This window comes from Manduca sexta, chromosome 15 (assembly GCF_014839805.1).
Source record: "Manduca sexta isolate Smith_Timp_Sample1 chromosome 15, JHU_Msex_v1.0, whole genome shotgun sequence".
In the NCBI taxonomy this organism is placed as follows: domain Eukaryota; kingdom Metazoa; phylum Arthropoda; class Insecta; order Lepidoptera; family Sphingidae; genus Manduca; species Manduca sexta.
Window position 1 is genome coordinate 10,760,645 of NC_051129.1, and position 5,906 is coordinate 10,766,550.

The window sequence follows — 5,906 nt, forward strand, 5'->3', positions numbered from 1 at the left end:
TTGGGCTGGCCGCGCCAATTAGGTATATATCTAACACATGCCTAGCTTAATAGCTCTATTCAATAACAGGTGAAACAGTTTCTCTAGGTGATAGATTCGTTTTTCAAATATATATGACAGTTATATATCGCTGGCTCACTATTACAAGGTTCTATGTTTGAGATATTATATAATTTATATTATATATCGTTTGACTCTTCGTTTTTCAGTGAAAAATTCCAATAGTCCCAAAATAAATAAAGAAGGACCATAAATTATTGTCTTCTCAAATTTTTACCAACATAAAATTGTTTAACCTCATTTTCGCAACAAAAATAAAAAAAATACATAGAATTTTGTAACTGAGAGCCAGCGATATGTTGCTTACATATAGTATGAGGTAATGTTAACATCAGTGAAAAAACTTGGTATATATGCTATATTAATACGTTTTTACATTCTTTAAAATAGTTTCATAGACATAAAAAATATGAGTAAGCAAATTTTATTATTAGGTAATAAACTAGGCGCCTTCAAATTAGTCGCACTGCCAGGTAAATCCATGTAAAAGAAATAAGTGTGACTGCCTCGACATATAGCGGCAATTTGAAGACGCTCTTATTACGTTTAATTTAAGGTTTTATGTGTTGTAGCAATCTCTATAGATTTAGAAAACAGCGCTGCAGTCACCTTGCCGCCGCGCCTGTTTTTAAATACCCTTATAAGATTTAAGTTCGATTTCAACTAAAAACTACTTAAAGAACTTAAGTAAGGTATATTTTAGTATTATCCGACGGATTTAAGTTGGCCATTTGCCAATGGATAGGGTACAGTATGGAGTCAGATGGTTGCTGCCTGAATAATTAATGCCACGAGCTAGTCTGAACTTGTTTTGAATGCAGTTTTCGGAGCATAACCCTAATCTCGTGGGAAGGTATAAGCATATTTGGTCATGCAAAACCCATGCAGTAAATATTCGCGAAAGCGAAGTACGTCGTATCTATAGAAAATATTTGAGATTTAAAAAAAAAGTATGCTCTATCTGAAAATTAAATGCATAGATCAATAGGCCAACGACATTATCTCCGAATGGTAACGTCTTATAGAGTATTTATATTTCGATAAACAAGGTTATAATCAAAATTGGTTCACCTTTTTTAGAGAATAAACCAAAAACACAAGCAATTAGACGCGTGTTTAGATTTGGGGAACTTTCTATAATAATTAGTTTAGAAAAATACTCCTTATTACAAAATCACGGATCGGTATATACACCTGTTTTATAAACATACTCTAAGAATATATCTGGGGTGATAGTCTCGATTTAAGTTAGTGAACGTAAAATCTTATAATCAACTGTCAATTATGACCATTGACGTATATTATATAGACACGAACGTCCATATAAACTATTTGTTCAAAATCTGAACTAAAATGGCAACCAAAATGTCACTACCATAATCTATTTATTCACTTAAATAACAAATAATTATATTTATATCACTAATATTTTTATTCACAACCAAGTTTGCACTTGACTAGCGTTTTATATTATGAGCGCACTCTTTACACAGCTACAAGTATCAATATTGACACCATACTAAAATCAGTTTGAATAGATAACAGTTCAATTCAGTTGAATACAGTGAATGTTCGGAACGCCAAATCTAGTACATATATATCGATTATCGATGATTATGACATTTTCTTTCGGTAAATCGCGTCACTAGAATTTTGCAAAGGTTGCGTTTTGACCACTACCGTTCCTCATAACAAATAATATCACATTGAAATTCAAATGTTTTATATCGAGTTAGGATAGTGAGTTAGGCAGGCAGAGATGCAATAAGGCCATTTCAATTTTCGCCATCTGTTTTCCGTTTAAAATTAGTATTACATTAAAAACAGATCATGTTAAGCCTTTTAAAAGCACTTAATTTATCAGTTTGTTCGCAGTAAACAGCTCAAAAAGGTTTTGTAACATTTGCACGTGAGCGCAAAATGGCTTTTAATTTTCTCGCTAACGGCGCGCGGCTGTTCCCGCGAGACGACTGTCTGAGATCACGTAGTTTACAGTTGATGGGTGTCTGACCTGAAATGTCTATTTTAAAGGAGTATTGTGAGGGAGAGCCTAGGTAGGTACCACTCGATGTCTCTTTCTATCGCCAAGAAGATAGTATAGAGTTTTTTTTTGTATGTGACCGGCAAAGCGACTCTACTGCACTATCTCTACTGTCCAATAGAACGTGGACTGATGAAAGATGATTATCCTTCGCCAGTCGACATTGTTATGCCGGCCTGTTGGGACCAGATACACATAGGCTTGACCCAGATCAGTAATCCAGAGAAGTTAAGACCAGTATCATTTCTAGACATTACCAAACTTGTCATAAACACTACATTGTCCGTCTGAGAAGGGTACAGAATTCACAATTTGATAGTGATTTCTTATGTTTACGCAAATGTTATTATTATAATCATTTGGCAAGGATTTGTGGCTTGTTTAATTGAAGATAATGTTTGGAGCCCTTTTCCGAATGTTTAGCAACTGCAGATTTCGTAGAGCGTATTAAAAACAGAGAGAGAGAGAGCGATATAAAATCCGAATACTAGTCTTATTTTAATGTCACATTGTGTGCCTGCATTATACTATTATTATATGTGAAAGCAATTTGCTTTTTACTTTTAAAGTCTCAGTTATATGTTTTAAATTAATTCTAGACCTCTAAAGCGCCGCCGAGATCTCGCACTCAAACAAAGTTTCATTCGTAACAGTATCACGTTTAGAGCAGTGGACAAGTTTTATTGTAGAGTTACTGGTCCTTTGGGAAGAGGTTTACGAGAAAACACGGTACAATGAACGACGGATGAATCTCAAAGTGTTTTGTAGGTTCATTGCCCTATTCACAGTGATTTTATAGTCGTTTTGGAAGGGAAAGTTTCAAATTCTGTATCAATAATGGGGTTTTTAAAAATAACAGTGTAATATTGTTTGTTTTTTATAAACATTAAAATGAATTTTACTGGTGGCAGGTCTGTCATATGTGTGAGAGTCCACCTGGGTAGGTAAATAGTAAATCCTTTATTTGCAAAAAAGTTGGCACAAAATTGAAAAATAGTCATTTTGATCAAATTTATTGACATCAAATTGTTTGATGTGTATAATAATAAAAGAAAATTAACTAATTAGGTTAGGGCAAACATTACTTATAATAATTTTTAGATTAAGATTAGAATTTGGTTGCCAATTTAATTTAACATAAGTTTTACATTATGATGCCTATTATATGGTTAATTTTGAATATTGATTATGATTGTTATTTCTAGAATATAAAATGTCACAAATAATTTCTATACAATAAATACTATTTCCGTTTTTTAATTTTTATAGTTCAAGAACTCCTGAATTGTGTAGAAGATCTTTCCAGAAGCCAGTATTTTTATTTTTTTAACATATAATCTTAATGGTAGTTCATGTAGATATTGTGGAATTTTATTATATATTTTATCACATATAGTGTGACAGCTCTTTTGAGAAAGGTCGTTCTACATTTTTTCATTACTAGCTTTGTTGGGTCTCTTTGGCTGAACAAACTAACATCGTAATGTCTATTTCTGCCGCCAAGCAGCAGTGTGTAGTCACTGTTGTGTTTCGATTTGAAGGACATTGTAGCCAGTGTAACTACTGGACATAATAAGATTTAACATCTCATGTCTCAAAACATACATAATTTTATTTCTTCTTCCCTGCCAGCCCGAGCTGGCTTCTTTGTTTACTAAGTATATTTTTCATTTATTTTATTGTCTTTGTTTATATAAGCTAATCTAATTAAGTAATAATTGAATATTCTCATGTACCTTGACTTATCATAAGTGCAACTATGTTCGCCTACGTGATGAATAAAGCATTTTTATTTTATTTTATTTATTTTATTTAAAATAGCGAGCGCAGTGGACTACCAAACAATACTTTATAATTCAAAGTGTTTGATGGTATTTTTATTGTTTATATGTGATCGTATCCCTTACCGTCAGGCGAACGGCAAGTTCGTCTCGTCATTCAAAGAGATAGAAAAAAAGAAATTATCTCGGAAAAAACTTTTTCACCCGGATAGGCGGGCAAATGCTAATGTTTTAAAAGTAAAACTAACAGTTACGCCGCAATAATTGCCACGATATAAACAGTGTTAAGGCGGACGCTGTTATAGTTACCACAACAAAGTTTATCATAATTGAAGTAAAAGTAATTGATTTTGTTGATGGAGAAATTCTCTGCAACCGTAATAATTTTTTTATACTGCCACGGCAAAATGATCCCAATGCACATAATGATAAGTCGAGTAGGGTTCATATAGATTGTTGATTATACCTTACCTTGACAATCGATATAATAATAATAATATCAGCCCTGTATTATATACTGTCCCACTGCTGAGCACGGGCCTCCTCTACTACTGAGAGGGATTAGGCCTTAGTCCATCACGCTGGCCTAGTGCGGATTGGTAGACTTCACACACCTTCGAAATTCCTATAGAGAACTTCTCAGATGTGCAGGTTTCTTCACGATGTTTCCCTTCACCGTTAAAGCGAACGATAAATTCACAAAGAATGCATACATGATTTTTCAGAAACGTCAGAGGTGTGTGCCCTTGGGATTTGAACCTGCGGACATTCGTTTCAGTAGTCCGTTCCACACCCAACTAGGCTATTGCCGCTTTAATTGATAATTGAAACAATTTTGCCAGACTATTTGAATCCGGATATACATGGTGTTCTCAGAACACGACACACTTACGTCACTATAGGGTTTTACACCTTGTGTACGGTTGTCGGTATCCAGGCGGATAAAAATATCCCACCATCAGTAAAAAATAAATTAATTACTAGCGATAAATAGATCGCCCATGGAATAGCCACTTCGACAACACTTAATCAAATTTTTAAAGGCCCACTCATTTTTCAAGTGCCTATATTATAATTATTAACATGGAAGATTTGAGCAATTTTTTATAATTATAAACTTTTATTCTATATTCTCTTGAACCTAATGAAAAACAAGATCGATTGGCTAAATTTAAATGTAAATTGGCCACTATTCTGTTGACTGTATATTTTTTTAATTTGTAAACACAAAACAGTATATTTTGTAAACTATGGACGGTCTAAATCATGTATCTACAGCAGTTAATTGATAGGAATATTCGTATTACTTTGTATTGATACATACATTTTATGAAGAGCATTTATTACAAAGCATTTTCAATTTTACTTCCAAACAAAGATTAAACCTTCAAACGCGATTTCTCAGAACACGGCACGTGTTATAACTCCACAAAATTCAGAACTGCCGCTAATTGTATGGGTTGTTTATTATTCGGCACCCATTTAACTTTGTTGGGATGCGGAACACATTCGCTGGCTTCAGTAATTAACTGTTGTGTCATTGATGTTGATTCGTCACAATTTTCCGTGAAAGAGATCCTCTTTTAGGGGGAAATTACAACACACACAAATCACGCATTTATCCCCGAAGGGATACCCCTTCGGGGATAAATGCAGAGGCGCAACCAGGGCACCCACTTTTCGCCAAGTGTGTTCCATCTCATGATATGATAGGGGGCAAGGCTATCGCCATATTGGGCAAAAATTCCAGACTCCGGGCTACTATGACGACGATACTGAGCAGAAAATCCTAAATATCACTTTGCCCGAACTGGGATTTGAAACTAGGACCTCAGAGCTGCCGTACCGCACATGCAGTACAACTACGCCACCGAGGCAGTCAAAGAAATTACGAGTGTGTATTTTTAATTGCGGATTGATGATTGATGACATACATTTAAACAATGTATGATGTGATTTTAAAGTTAAGGCATAAATATTGCTGTTCAGTTGGCGAGGAGAGATTATGGAAGAGATTTTTAACC